Source organism: Alligator sinensis, unplaced genomic scaffold (genome assembly GCF_000455745.1).
Source record: "Alligator sinensis unplaced genomic scaffold, ASM45574v1 scaffold274_1, whole genome shotgun sequence".
In the NCBI taxonomy this organism is placed as follows: domain Eukaryota; kingdom Metazoa; phylum Chordata; order Crocodylia; family Alligatoridae; genus Alligator; species Alligator sinensis.
The window spans coordinates 685,032-701,177 of NW_005842124.1; the positions used below are offsets into that span (position 1 = coordinate 685,032).

Here is a 16,146-nt window from a genome sequence, read left to right on the forward strand (position 1 = left end):
CCTAGCCGGGGTCATTTGACCCCAGCATCCTTTCCTGCCCATGGCAGGGGGTCAGAATAGATGATCTGCTTAGATCCCTTCTGACCCTACCAACTATGAAACTATTTTTTCATGGGTAAAATTCATGTAATATTTGTAAATAGATTTGATGTAATTGTAAATAACTGTCTCATTGCTAATTGGGTAAATATTAATTTAAATAGACAGAAAGGAGCAGAGTACTGGTATTTGTTGCAGAGGAAGCATTCAACAATCAGCATAAAAAGTGTTTAATGTAAAATCCATTTTTATTAGCAATAAAAGACCTCAGTGCTTGTCCAGTTTGCTACATTGGCAGTATTTCCTAATACTACATCTTCAAGGGCATATTTTGTATTGAAATGTATTTTTATATGGTCCAAGTATGAATGCCAATATGTTTCTCAGCTTCCCTGATTTGTCTGGGTCACAGTCCCCACCCACGTCCTCCCTGCCATGTAAGGAAATATAGTTTCATAGTTGGTGGGGTCAGAAGGGACCTGAGCAGATCATCAAGTCTGACCCCCTGCCATGGCAGGAAAAAGTATTGGGGTCAAATGACCCCAGCAAGGTGTTCATCTAGCCTCCTCTTAAAGACCCCCAGGGTAGGAGCCAGCACCACTTCACTTGGAAGTTGCTTCCAGATCCTAGCCGCCCTGACTGTGAAGTAGATGTTTTGTTATGCTGGTAGTCTACAGTCAACATAGATGGTTTCCCAGTGGCTGACCTTTTGCTTTTTCTCTCCTGTTTGTTCTCTTGGATACTTTTATATACTTCTGTCTGAAAATCTATTAGATTAATAATCTATTCGATTGTTGGAGTAAGAACTGAGTATGTCCTTAATCTTATAGTAGTAGTTGTCTCTTTTAAAAAGCTTGCAAATCACGGAAAGCCAAACTTATGACTCTAAAGCAGGGATTTTCAACCCTTTTTAATAAGTGTGCCCCCAGGAGCTGGACACAGAGCAGGGGTGGAGGGATGCATGGCTGGATGCACCAGGGGCGTAGCACGCAGCCAGAGCAGCAGCAGTGTGGGGTGGTGGGTGGTGGCAATGGCCACCACATACGAGATTCCCCCTGCCCCTGTGTCCAGCCGGCTGGGCGGCACCTGTGCCGCCCACAGAGGGGCGCCACTGCCCTTTCCACCTCCCCCCCTCGGCCCTATTCCAAGGAGGCGGTGGTGCAGAATGGTGGGTGGCAGCGCTTGGTCCCCTCCCACCCATGCGTACCCACTAGGGCCTTCCCAAGTACTCCTGCTAGACAACCCCTGCTCTAAAAGACAAGGTCCATCTTAAATGTCTAGATAGAACCACTACACATTATGACTGCACTGCCATTCCCTTCCATCACAGAAGGGAGCTCACGGAAGGAACTGACCAAGTAACCTTTAGCTAGTAGAATTCAGCAGGTAGCTGAAAATTGTAAGTTTTAAAGGATAAATAACACAACACATCCTGGAAAAAAAACAGGAGGCAAACAACCTAACAAGAATATAAAGTGTAAAATCCAAGAAAGGTACAGGTAACAAATTAGAAAGAAGATAATACTAACCAAAAAGTTTAAGTCTGGTTTAGAACAAAATATAGAAAACTGATAACCTTAATCTCTGAAGAGAGGTAAGAGTACAAACAAAGTTGTTGTGTTTTTTACGTAAGAGAAAAGAAGAGAAGAAATTGTATTTCAAAGCAGTAAAGGATGGCATCTCCCTGTGTTTATTAGTAGATCGGGTTTTTCTAAAATATATTGCTCATCATGCAAAAAATGATTGATCATGTAGTTTTAATAGCTGGTAGACTAATAACTTTATCACCCTTAAGTATTTTTATTGTATTTTAAAAATCAAAACCAAACCTCTTCTGCATATTATAGTGTGAACAAAGGAATGTGTTCTTGCCTTCCTTGTATACATGTTTAGGACTAACAGTAGACACCAGAGGGCATGCTAGATCACACTTTCCAACAAAGGTAAACATCTAGTTAAAAAGAGATATTTTTCATTAATGAGATTTCAGGTTAAACCAAAGGCAAAGGCAGAATGAAATGTTTGCCCCCTATCAATGCAAGCCTTTTAAAAGGCCTGAAATGGCTAGTTGGAGGTTTTATGATGGGGATTTTTCTTTGGTTATTGGTGTAGCATCTCAGTCAAGAAATTGGAAAACTACCACAAAATATTACTGAAGTGAAATAATAGCAAAAAATGCCTGAGAGAGTTTTAACAGTAGTCTGGATGGTATCCCTGAGCAGATATCTGCCCATGATCCTAGGGGGGAGTTTGATATATAATGTTCTCACTAGAAAATTTGCAGTCACTCCAAATAATTTATTAGAAATCATAAAACTTGAAAAATGTCTCTTCAGCTCAGACACAACAACTCCTATACTTGGAGTTGGATATGATCTGGCACTCCAGGTTATACAGGGATTAATATTAATATACTTTTCACAGTAAAATTAGATAAGGAACTGTACTGCCTTCCAAAAAGCTGTCTTTGACTGCCATGCTGAATCCTGTTACTTCCTCTTTGCTTCAGTATCTTTTCCAGTGCTCTTTCTTCCTTCTGAAGAGTAGTTTAACATGATAATTTATGATCTTCCACCCCCTCTCCTCCCTGCACAGACTCTTCATTTTGCTTTTCCACGAGGCCTTTCATCTTCATTTCTCTAATTGATGGTGGGATATAAGAAATGTTCCTTGGCTTCAAAAATTGATTCAGTGTTAAGAAAGTTTAGACTAATTTAAGTAACTTAAAGAATATTACAGCAAGCAAGCACAGAACATTGCACAAGTGGCTACAACTCTCTTTTTTCAGTCTGTCACCCTCTGCCTAAATCTGCACCCATGTGATTGCAATCTTTCCTCTCTTCCCTGGGATTGCCTATGATAGTGGGGGTACCCTTTTTGGCAAGCATGCCACAAATTATTCCTACATCCACCCTGAGTATCGCTCTGATTCCCTTCCCCTGACAGATCTCCTGCACTGCCTTCTGCTTCCTTCCCTATCTGCTGCTGCGTGGTCTGTCTCCTCCCTGGTCTCTGTGGGTCAGCCACTCACAGGCTGCCCATGCCACAGCTTGGCTCAGATTCCTAATCATCATTTATTTTATTAATTTGGACACTTTCAAATGAAACAAAATCCTCAAACAATTTGTCCCTGTATAACAGGGCTAGGTCTTGTGTGTTAACAGCCAGTGGTGGATTTGTACCTTGGAAATTGAAAGTGCCCAGGCTGCCATGGATTTATTATCGTAGCAGATGGGCCCTATCTCTCTGAATGAAAACCATATTGCCAAGAAGAATTTGGTGTGAGCATTTAGAATGCAAGGGATGTACAGTTGAAACTGCATCTTTTTTGAGCAAGTCGTGTGCCTCACCTGACACCTGAAGTAGACTGTGTCCTCCAGAGGAGAGAGCAGTATTCAGCAAGAGGGGCATTTGCTAGCAAATCCCAATAGCTAATAAAGAAAGAACAACAAGGAAAAAAACTTGTCATGTTAACAGTAAGTATCTTGCTTCATCTTGGGGCTGTGAGCACCATGGATGTCAGCACCAGCTTTATTACCAATGATTTCAATGTTGACAGTGTTGTCATGGGACTCAGTATTGGCATCCTATCACAAAGCAAGGCAAAAAGGAAGGGTGAAGTGGAGACCGGGCATTGCTCCAAATACCCACCTGAAAAATGAAAGATGTCCCTCCTATGAGGATAGGACATCTAAATATGTTGCTAAGGGATTGGCACTACGTAGGTACTGCTGGCATTGGCAATGTGACAAGAGCACCATAGTAATTACAGGACTGAAGTGTATACCATGGAACTGTAAAATTCCTACCTGGAGGCCTCCTGGGCATATACACAGCACCAGATACCAGAGCTCAGTTATGAGCTTGCAGTTCAAAGAATGACAATTCATCCCCATTACTAGATTGTGCTTTCTCCGAAGTATCAAGCAGGGGATGCCTTTCCACAACCTTCCAAGACTGATCCTTGAGCCGCTGCTGAAAGCATCTCTTAGGGTCTCTACAGTGGAAACAGAGGTGGTTCCCAGAGCCAGCCAGCTGTGACCAGGCCAGTAGCAATATGCCATGCCACTCAGGTCATTCTGGCCCTACTGGGCACAACCATCTTATGTATTCTGTGACATATTTCTTTCCTATAAATCTGAGAAGAAGAAGAGATCAGGTTCTTTGTTGATGTTTCTACTTGGGCCATCTCTGCATGGCAGACTACTGGTTGGTGATTGTAAAATGTAATTTCCTGACATGCAAGATGGCGAATCCCTTCCTGACAAAAAATACCACAGGAAAGAATTAAAGATTAAAGTGAAATATGAGCCCAGATCAACTTTACAGGCAGTCATAGATGCCTCTTCTGCAGGTCAAGGTTGATGGCTGTGGTTATGGCCATGAGGTGGTTCTCCCAGCGATTGACACCTGGAATACCAAGGGAGGTTCAGAACAGCATAAAAGGCCTTTTCTAGCAGAGACAGAACCCTTAAACAACAGAACAATCACTGTCCTTTGTACCTTAAAGGTCTCAAAGGCTATTTTGAGACCATGAGGAAAATATATACACTGTGTACAGTAGGATGTTTCCAAAATTAACCCCTACAAAAAGACTGGGTTCATTCATAAGCTGAGAACAGACAGCTGGAAATGTTCACTATGTTTGAGGAAACACTCATCACCTAGCTGCTCTGTTACCCATCTGCCTGACATCACCATCCAAACAGTGAGTTTGATAGGAGTGTTTGGAGCCATGTTGGAACCAATAAAAAACAACTTTTGGGATTGCCTTTATTTTTCTGCATTTGGTTCAGTTCGGTTTATATCTAAGTAAGACAGCAAATTGACAGGGTGGTCTCCTGTCTCTCATATAGAAGGGGGGTATGCTTTTTCATAGTTTCATAGTTTCATAGTTTCAGGGTCGGAAGGGACCTAATAGATCTTCTAGCCCGCCCCCCCGCCAGGGCGGGAGAACAACCCAAAAAAACAAAACAAAACAAAAAAAAAAAACTGTGCCCATTATTCCTTGTTATGCCAGCAGGGGCTAGGGGAAACAGCGTCTCCCCCAAACCCTTCTGGTTCCCCCTAGTGAGTTTATAGACGGTCACCAGGTCCCCCCTCAGCCTTCTCTTGTGGAGGCTGAATAGGTTCAAGTCCCGCAGTCTCTCACTGTAGGGTCTGCCCTGTTGTCCCCGGATCATGCGGGTGGCCCTCCTCTGGACCCTCTCCATGTTGTCCACATCCCTCCTGAAATGGGGCGCACAGAACTGGACACAATACTCCAGCTGCGGCCTGACCAGCGTCGCATAGAGGGGGAGGATCACCTCCCTGGCTCTACTCGAGATGCACCTGTGGATGCACGACAAGGTCCGGTTAGCCCTGCCAACCATGACCTCGCATTGTCGGCCCATGTTCATCTTGGAGTCAATAATGACACCAAGATCCCTTTCCGCCTCCGTGCTCTCAAGTAGGGAGCTCCCCATCTTATAAGTGTGCTGCTGGTTCCTACTACCCAAGTGCAGCACCCTGCACTTGTCCGTATTGAAACGCATCCTGTTCCTGTCTGCCCACCCCTGTAACCTATCCAGATCCTTCTGCAATCTCTCTCTCCCTGCTAGCGTGCTCACCTCCCCCCAAATTTTGGTGTCATCAGCGAATTTAAACAGGTTGCTCTCCACCCCAACATCAAGATCGCTGATGAAGACATTGAACAGCGCAGGGCCCAGGACCGAGCCCTGAGGGACTCCACTACCCACCTCCCCCCAAGTCGAATATGATCCATCCACCACCACCCTCTGAGTGCGACCCTTCAGCCAATCTGCAATCCATCTGACCGTGTAGGCATCTATGCCACAGTCGCCTAGTTTACTAATTAGGATGGGGTGAGAGACGGTGTCAAAGGCCTTGCTGAAGTCCAGAAAGACTACATCCACCGCGACACCTGCATCCATGGCCTTTGTGACCTGATCATAAAAGGCAATCAGGTTGGTCTGACATGATCTCCCCCTAATAAATCCATGCTGATTGCCCCTGAGCATCATCTCGGATGCCGGCCCATCACAAATGTGCTCCTTGATGATCTTCTCAAAGAGCTTCCCCAGGATTGAGGTAAGACTGACGGGCCTATAATTGCCCGGGTCCTCCCTTTTCCCTTTTTTGAAGATGGGGACCACATTAGCTACCTTCCAATCGTCTGGCACCTGGCCCAAGCACCACGATCGCTCGTAGAGCCGTGCCAGGGGCCCTGCAATAACCCCAGCCAGCTCCCTCAGCACCCTGGGGTGGAGAGCATCCGGACCCGCTGACTTGAACGCGTCCAGCCCCTCCAGAAGCTCTCTAACCCGGTCCTCCCCAACCTGAGGTCTGAAGGCGATCCCCTCGCGTCCGGCTTCTATCACAGCAGGGAAGTCCCGGTCCCTGCACAAGAAAACGGAGGTGAAGAATTGGTTAAAGAGGTCCGCTTTATCCTCTGACGCAACCACCAGATTGCCCCGCATATCCTGCAGGGGCCCCACATTACCCGGCGCCTTCTTCATCCTCCCAATATATTTGAAAAAGGACTTTTTGTTATCCTTAATCCTGGACGCTAATCCGAGCTCTATCTCCGCCTTGGCCTTCCTAACAGCCCGCCTGCAGGCCCGAGCAGAGGAGGAATACTCCTCTTTGGAGATTACACCCCCCTTCCACCGGGCGTACGCCACCCTTTTGGCAAGCAGGCATTCCCGGACACCCTTGGTGAGCCAGGGGGGCTTTTGGACACTCCTGCCCGCCTTGCTTCTTGTCGGGATGGACACCCCTTGGGCCCCGAGTATCGTTTCCTTAAGGAACGACCACTCCTCTTGGACGCTGAGTTCCTCTGCCCTCAAGGACCCCAGTTCCTCTCCCACTAATCTCCTCATCTCACTGAAGTTGGCCCTCCTGAAGTCTAGGGCCACCACCTTGCTGCGGGCCCTTGACACTCTACGCTGAAGTGTCCTCCACAATGATGAGGGTGAAGCTGATGCTTCAGCCCAGGCAGCAGCTGTGACATTGTAACAGTTACATGTGCACAACCTGGGAGTAATACAGATATAGCAAAATTGCTCTAAATTTAACATTGTCTCATCTAGAGTTAAAGTGGGAGTGGTTTTGCCACATTTTTTTTATTAGAATCATAGGCTGCTTACAGATGTAACCCCCCCCCAAAAAAAAAAAACCAAAAAAACCCAAAAAAAACTCTCAGGGTAACCTGTTCCAGTGCTTCATTACCCTACTAGCAAGAATTTTTTTTCCTGATATCTAACCTAAACTTCCCTTGGTGCAACTTGAGACCATTGCTCCTTGCCACCCCTGAAAACAGTTTAGCTCCATCCTCTTCAGATCCACCCTTCAGGTAGTTGAAGGCTGTCATTAAATACCCCATCAGTCTTTTCTTTTCCAGACTAAGCCCAGTTCCCTCAACCTCTCCTCAGAAGTCATGTACCCCAACCCCATCCCCATTTTTGTTGCCCTTTGCTGGACTCTCCAATTTGTCCACATCCTTTCTGTAGTGGAGGGCTGAAAACTGAACACAGTACTCCAGATGTGGCCACACCAGTGCTGAATAGAAGGGAAGAATCACTTCCCTTGCCCTGCTGGCAACACTCATACCAGTGCAGCCCAGTATGCTGTTAGCCTTCTTGGCAACAAGGGCACATTATTGGCTCATATTTAGCCTATTGTCCACTGAAACCCCCAGGTCCTTTTCTGCAGAGCTACTGCTTAGCCACTTAGTCCCCAGCCTGTGATGGCGCATGGGATGGTCCTGTCCTAAGGAGTTTGCACTTGTCCTTATTGAACCTAATAAGATTTCTTTTGGTCTAATCTTCCAATTTGTCGAGGTCTCTCTGAATCCTAGCCCTATCCTCCAGCATAACTACTACTCTCCCCAGCTTGGTGTTATTCCCAAACTTGCTAAGGGTGCACTCCATCCCATCTTCCAGATTGTTGATGAAAATATGATCGGGGGCAGCAGGGCGGGCCCTACGAGGAGAGGCTAGGGACCTGAACCTGTTCAGCCTCCACAAGAGAAGGCTGAGGGGGGATCAAGTGGCCTGTTACAAACTAGTCAGAGGGGACCAGCAGGCACTGGGGGAGTCCCTGTTCCCCTGAGCACTCCCAGGAGTGACTAGAAATAACGGTCACAAGCTGGCAGAGGGTAGATTTAGACTAGACATCAGGAGGCACTACTTCACTGTCAGGGTGGCTAGGATCTGGAACCAACTTCCAAGTGAAGTGGTGCTGGCTCCTACCCTGGGGGTCTTTAAGAGGAGGTTAGACGATCACCTTGTTGGGGTCATTTGACCCCAGTACTTTTTCCTGCCATGGCAGGGGGTCAGACCTGATGATCTGCTCAGGTCCCTTCTGACCCTACCAACTATGAAACTATATTGAACAAAAACAGCCCCAGGACTAATGCCTGGGGCACTCCACTTGATACCAGCTGCCACCTAGACATCAAGCCATTGATTAGCACCTTTTGAGCCCAACAGTCCAACTAGCTTTCTAGCCACCTCACATCCATTCATCCAACCTGTACTTTCTTAGTTTGCTTGCAAGAATGTTGTAGAAGACTGTATCAAAGGCCTTGCTGAAGTCCAGGTATATGACATCCAGTGCTCTCCCAGCATTCATAGAGCCAGTCTTCTCATCATAGAAGGCAATCAGGTTGCTCAGGCATGACTTGCTGTTACAATGTAACAGCAGCTCCAAGTGTGCATTTGTCCATGATCCAAGGGTCATTTCACCAGAGTACAATTAACATCCTTTATGTACTTTTGGTCCAATCCTCCAACTTGTCTAAGTCTCTCTGAATCCTCTCTGTTAATATCAAACTTGTTTAAGACAGTAAGAAGACTATCTGAGTGTTATACTTTAGATTCATCTGCTAGGTCAGATGGAGTCTGCTTGCCTGCAGATGGATCCACACTGACATGTACTTGAAACAGTTTCCATACAGTAACTATGGTGCATCAAGAGTTAGTTTGTGGAACCCTCCCACCATCTCCAGTTTTCTGAGTACTTAGCTGTGAATTGCAAAAGAAATAAGGAAAGGCCTTATTTCCTTATTTGGCCCGTAAGGAAGGACAGGGTGCTAGGGAGGCCCCAGTAGACATTACAGTAGTCAGAAAAAAAACACCCCACCTCCCCCCTCAACAAAAACAACCCCCCCTCCACAATCTTACAAACATGAAAAATATGTATATGTGATGTAGACTCTGCAATGACTTACAGTATCTTGCACAACAGCAGTTACCCTAAGGTAAGAAACCATTCTAGAGCAGTACAAACCTTAAAGTAATTTTTAAAATAATAATTAAAAGAGGTAACTGGATATTACCAACTTGTACTGCCTGCACAATTGAGGCATGAATTAAGTATACCGATGGTCCTTTTTAAATTACACTTACATTTAAATAAATTATATATATTTAATATGCATTCTAGATCCTCATGGAATGAGAATCAGGACCACAGTGTTTTTGGTATTTATTTTTATTATTTTATAATTTTTAAAGTATCTGTTGCAACTTTCCTTAAGAAAAAAAACCTGATTCTGTGTTGTCACTCCTGGATGGATCCCCCATGACCAAACAAAGCTCTACGGAACTAATTGGCATCAATAAGGCTTCACTCAGGTGCAGAGATCCATTTAAACACATCATGTTGCAGCTCTGGTGGCAAAGAGGTGCAGAATATATTAACTGGTTAAAACAGAATTCAGAAAATTAGTGTACACAATTTTAATTTACCTAGGTAAAAAAATCCCAACTAGATTGGTAGGAGCATTTTTAAACTTCTGAGAAACGCCTCTCTGCCACTGAACAGTATCATTACTAGCCAAAGGGGAAAAAAAGGAGAAACAAAAGGCATGGATCTTGTTAAGAACTTCTTCTTTATATTTGAAGTTTTATCAGTTCTCACATCAGAATGACAGAAAAAGAGAACTGTGATGGAGAAAGGATGATACATTTGCAAAATGGTGCTAGTGGTTAAGTACTTTCAGAGGAAATTCAGACCACAGAATCTGTTCTGCTGTACTTTTACTACCCTTTGGCAGGATTTACTATTGTAAGCATTGATAGCTGAAAGTTTTGAAGCCTCAAGCACCTTATAAAAAGATAAAATAAGATTATTCCTGATAAAAGAATAAATCCTATCTGTCTTGGCTATAGTAGATGTTTAATGCCAGCCACAGAGGAGCAAAAGATTTGCTTAAGGAACTACAGTACAATAAAATGATGCAAATACTCACCTTGGTGTTGGCAGATAAGGTGCTGATTTGTATATCACCAAATATTGAGACTTTCTCCCTAAGTTGCTGGGTACCTTTTACTCTTGTTCACAACAGCAAAAGTTGCCCATGGCCTTACAAGATCTGACTCAAGTTATCCAGGCTTCTTGATGCAATGAGCCACTAAAGGTAGACAAAGCTTTTTGGGGTAAATCTGATATCTTTTATTAGACCAACTAAAATAACTGGAAAAATTCTTTGCAAGCTTTCAGGTACAAACACCCTTCTACAGACTGAGGAAGTCTGTGGTTGGTCTGTGCAGCTGCAGACCAACTGCAAACTTCCTCAGCCTGAAGAAGGGTGTTTGTACCTGAAAGCTTGCAAAGAGGAATTTTCCCAACTATTTTATTTGGTCTAATAAAAAATATTGGATTTACTCAAAGAACCTTGTCTGCCTATGTCCTTAAACCAATCTGGCTACAACCTATACCTCTGAACCATGGGCCACTGACATTTTTAAATTATATATATATATATATATATATATATATATATGTGTGTGTGTGTGTGTGTGTGTGTGTGTGTGTGTGTATAGCATTTAAAAATGTCAGTGGCTCATTTTTATTTATAAAAATAAATAAAGGTTAATGATACCAAAGACATGGCCTATTCTTAAATCAGTCAAAACAAGCAGCTCTCTGCTATTAAAATAGAAAGAAATGAAAAATGTGATAATAAGGAAAACAAAAACCTGTTCATGGCTATGTTTGGGTGGAACCGCATGTTACTGCAGAGCCCACTGACTTTATTTTTGGTTCATTGTTTGCAGTGTTAGTTTACAATGAAATACATTGTTTCATAATCTCTTACTAGTACTGTAACTTGAGGTGGGTGAGTGGGGCACTAGCCCCAAGCACCAATTTAGAGGTAGGAACTGGAATGGGAGTGTTAGCTCCAGCAGTAGCAGCAACCACTGTAGGTGGGTAGATAGCAACTCAGGAGCAGTAGCTACAGTCTCTGAGTTTCTGGTGCAGGTAAGACAGATCACCCTCCCTCTCCCCACTCTCCAGTACTCAACACTCCCCACCCCCATACCCTCCCAGCACAAAACTTGTTAGATAAACTTGTCAATATTTGATCCTCCCCTGAGTATAGTGCAGACACAATGGGGTATTTAAGCACATGCTTCAGAGCTTTGTTGAAGGAGGACCTCTGTCCTAAATTATTTTAGTTTCAGATTATCCTCCTCTTAAGGAGAGGTGCCAACAAATGCTTCAAGTTCAAGGGCTGGAACAGTAAAATTTTATTCCCTCGACAGTAGTGTAAGAGTGATTTTGGAACCATGACAGTCCAGAAATTATGCAAGAGGCAAGGATTTCCTAGGGTGATATCTTTTATTGGAGCAACTTACGTTAGTTGTGATAAAGTTAGACAAACTTTTGAATGCAAGACAGAGCTCACCCATGGAAGAATGCCTTGTATTTGAAAGTTTGTATTAGCTTTATTCTGACTACATTAATAAAAGATATCACCCTAAGAAATCCTTCCTTTGAGAGATCATTCTAATGGTCTCACTGCCATTCAAGTCATCCTTTTGATTTTTCCATGCATACCTAGTTTTCACTCTTCTTCCCTAAAATTGGTTGGTTATTTGCCATTCATGTACTAATTCATATAAAAGTACAATACAAGCCATTCATTTTTAATCAGTGTTCTTCGTTTGGTTATATATTTTCTTTCTAGGTTTGCACTGAGTATAAAGCCTCCTGAACCAAAACTGCTTCTTCACTACTTATCATGTAAGTGCATTAATGATGTATCTATAATAAATGTCCATTACAGTTTACAGGAGTCTCCTGTTATTTCCAAGAGCTCTGGGCCGGGTAGTGGTAGAGATGTATTCCTTCTGCAAAGTTGCCTGGATGCATTGTGCCAAAATCTGCTCTTGGTCAGGCAGGTGTAAATGCATAACTGCGAGCTGAATCTGGTTCACTATCCTATGTAAACTGCATTACTCTCAGAGGGACAGAGGAGTATTATGCACAGGGGGACTTGCAAAATGTTCTGTTCTACTATTTCCCTCAAATTTGGCCACCCCTGTGTTTGTTACTTTTCCCATACCATGCTTCTGAGCACAGCCAGCTGATTTATGGCTTCTCTATGGTATTTCCTCTTTAATGTAGCTGACAGGAGACAACCATGATTTTCCTGTTGTGCTCCATTTATGGTATTACTTTTTCCTAGCATTTAAAGATCTGAACAGTGTCTAATAGCAAAACAGAGCCTCATACTCAATTTGCTGCTGGGTTTATAATGCATATTTTAGCATTTTGCATAAAGCCTTTGTCTTCCTGTCAAGCATGGGGGATAATTTATACATATGTTTTTGTCTTGTAAATGTTCAAGGGTAATCTTTTATAAATAGTGGGTCAGGCTACTAATGCATTTCTTTTCTTCCTGTTTTTAGAGGAAGATTTCTCATCACATTTCTCTAGACACTTAATCAGAAAGCATGGGTAGTGTGTGTCATGGCAATACTGTACTACATTTTTTTTAAAGATTTTCTTTCATTTGGCATGAGCAATCAGAAAGGGGCCTAGTGAAAGTGGAGAAAGAGAGGAATATATTGCCATCTCAGAACAAACTGCAGTGTGAATATTTTTCTCAGAGCCCTTTTTCCTTTCAATTTCAATTTTTTTGAAATTGCATTCAAATTTCTGTTTTAGATGGATTAGAGAGGATCTCTCAGTTTTGGGAGGAAAAAACCCAAAATCAATAGTTGACAAGCATAGTGGGTGTGGCGGGGCACCTTTGGTGCCTGCCACTTTAAGGGGCTTGAGCAGGCTGTAGAGATGCCAGCAGGTGTGGTTAGGTCCAATTAGGTGGTCACATGACTGCAAGGGGCCCCTTGGATTGGATGAGTGCTGGGCAGCTAGGGTATAAACCCAGACCCTAGGAGCTGAGCTGGCAGTTACATCCAGGAAGCCAGTGGAACAACATCACACATCCTGAGGAGAACATCTCCTGGAGCATCTGGAGGTTAGGGTAGGAACTACGGGGATGGAGGAGGTTCCTGTGCATCCTGGGTATGATCTGAAACTACCCCCTGCTGAGGCTGCCTGTGGAAGGACAATCTTCAGGAAATGCCACACCTGTGCCTCCCCAATAAAAGGTGAGGTTGGGGCATTGTAAAGCCTCAGCCTCTTCTGCCTTGTGGGTACCCTGTGGAGGGGAAAGTCTAGGGGAGCACTGTGGCGGAGCACCTTTGAGGGTGCTCGCCACTTGGGGGCTCCCACCAGCTCTGGTGGGAGCCTGCTTTGGAGGAGCAGCAGGGGAAACCCCCTAGGTACCATTTAAAGGGGGAAGGTGTGTGCAGGGCATGTTGGTGCCTGCCACTTTAAGACCAGAGCTAAGCAGCCAGCAGGTGCTTGATTAAGGCAGCCATTTTAGATCTCTGGCTGCCTATTTAAAGAGCTCAGTTCCCTGCTGGCTGGGAAGGCAGCAACATCGCCTGGCTGTGAGGCTCCATAACAACCTGGAGGTAAGGGAGAAGCTGTAGGGGATGAATTGGAGGCTCCTGGTCCTGGGCATGACCTAAAACTGCACCCTGCCAGGAGTGGGTGGCCTGGTGGGGCTCTCAGTGGTGCGGTAGCCCCCAGGAAATGCCAGGTAAGTTATCACCCTGGTGAAAGGTGGGTAAGGGTGCCTTAACCCTAGCCCTCACCTTCGGGTGGGTTTGCGAGACACTGGAGGTAGTTGGGGACCAGGCACGGCTGCAGCCACCTAAGCCCTGTGGGGAGCAAGACCCCAAAGAGGAAGAGTTGGGGCCAGGCATGGCTATGGTCACCTCAGCCCACAGGAGAGTGAAGCCCTGTGGCCCCAAGTGAGGGGGTGGTGTGAAGCCCCAAGCGAGAGGGCGGTGTGGAGCCCCAAGTGAAGGGGGCAGAGAGAAGTACGCCCAAGTGAGGGAGTAGTGTGGAGCCCCAAGTGAAGGGGGAAGAGATAAGGAGCCCCAGGTGAAGGGGGTGGTGTGGAGCCCCAGGTGAAGGGGGTGGAGATCTAGAGCCCCAAGTGAGGGGGCTGTGTGGAGCCCCGAGTGAGGGGAGTAGGCCCAGGTAGGTCTTCGGACACCTGAGGCTGAAGTTTGGGTCAGAGGCCAAGTAAAGGGGGCTCAGCCCAAGAGAAAGAGGGGAGAGTCCTGACCCCGGTAAGTCCTCCACTGCTGGGAGGCCAAATGTGGTCAAAAGTAAGAGCTTAAGTAGCAACACAACCTGCTGCTCCAGGGGGGAGTGAGAGTCCCCTGTGAGACCCTGGAGCACCAGTCGTGGTGTGAGGTACCCCACCTCCCACATCCAGGAAGGTGGACTTGAGAGAGTGTGTGGGGCTAGTGAGAGAGGTAGAGTACCCCCTCGACAGGTCAATTCTGGGGCCAGGACCAGGAAGGTCAAAAGGGCCAGGGGCCCACCACAAGGGGTGCCCAGAGCTGAGGGTCTGGGGTCCCACCTGGCCTTGGAGGTGAGGCCAGGGCCTGTGTGCCCAAAGGTCCCGGGAGGACCACGCCCAAGAGGGGAGCTAGCTACAGGGAGCTCGGCAGCCCGAATGATGATGGAATAGGCCGTTTGAGTGGAGGGATCAAAGGGGGGTCCTGATGGCAGGATTCTGGAGCCCAGTGTGGGGCTGGTGTGATTAACAGCTGGATGCCATCTGCGAGGCATGGGCTGCAGTGTAGAGGAGGTATGGAGCTGCAGATAGTGCCCCCTGGCATCGGGGCATAAAATAGGCAGCCTCCTGCTTTCTTAACATCCTAATTAATAAGAACAAGGCTTGGCAAGTGAGTCAGGTGGGAGGTATGCCCATAGGCAAGTGGGGAACCTAGCACTGTGGCTAGATGGGGAGCCCCACTTTGCCACAAGCACACCCCGACAGAAAAACACAGGGTCCAGGACCATTGAGTGGTGGGGGCCTGAGGCAGGGGCCAAGGCCCACTGAGTGGGGCCTGAGGCCCAAGGGGCATAAGGCCCAGTGGCTTCAGTGAGGGGTGGAGCAGTGACCCCAGGGGTCAGAGAGGCCAAAGCATGTGTGAGGACACCTGAGGCCCAGTGTGGGCCAGACACCGAGTGTAGCCCAGTTAAGGGGCCGGGAAGTTGGAAGTGATTTTTAGACGCTATCTGCAAGGCATGGGACCACAGTATAAGGGAAGGTTAGGAGCCGTGTTTTTCACCCTTGGCATCAGGGCAACCAAATGGGCAGCCTCCTGCATATAAACACCTATTTTTTTGGAAACGTCAAAGGTATGGGAGGCAAGGCAGGGCAGACTACCCTAGACAGATGGGTGGGCCGATGTCGTGAGCGACCTGAAAAGAGCCCCCTGTCACAGTGGGAATAAACTATTAAATAGGAATGATGTCTTATTAAACAGTTCAGTGAAATCCTGACTAAAATGTTAGTTAACAAAAACATAGAAAATTGCTACAATGATAATTAGTTGATTTGGTGTCACTATGTAACACAATTATTTGGGAAATAATCTCCTATGAATGGAATAATAGATAAACAACATTTCTCTCTAATCCCCAGGCAGAAATAAAGATATCTACTATGAATGCTGCCATGATCATAATCAGAAACTGACATGAGAACTCAAATGTTTTTACCAGAGATCAGTTCAGCCAAACAAATCGATCTTTTCTCAAATCTCTAATAAAACATTTTGGAGTATCAGGATTATCTAGGTAACTAAAAAACTAAGATTAAAGTGCTGTACAAAACCTTAGCACTAATACAATCCTTAAACTATTTCAAAATGCCAGACTGCTAACTGGATTTCTCACACCGTTAACACAATGGAGTTATCTCCACCCATTTTATAAATA

The 16,146-nt window shown here is 45.4% G+C and overlaps 2 protein-coding genes across 2 annotated transcripts in view; both read right to left on the reverse strand.

Annotated features, from left to right (window-relative positions):
• MRPS27 (mitochondrial ribosomal protein S27) overlaps nucleotides 1-16,146 on the reverse strand; it is a 137,592-nt gene that overhangs the window by 96,433 nt on the left and 25,013 nt on the right. The gene's annotated exons all lie outside the window — the stretch shown is intronic.
• The window catches only part of ZNF366 (zinc finger protein 366), an 88,861-nt gene continuing 82,301 nt past the window's right edge, over nucleotides 9,587-16,146 (reverse strand). Inside the window, exon 6 of the transcript XR_003094368.1 lies at nucleotides 9,587-9,713. The gene's annotated coding sequence lies outside the window, so the exon portion shown is untranslated. The remainder of the gene's footprint in view (nucleotides 9,714-16,146) is intronic.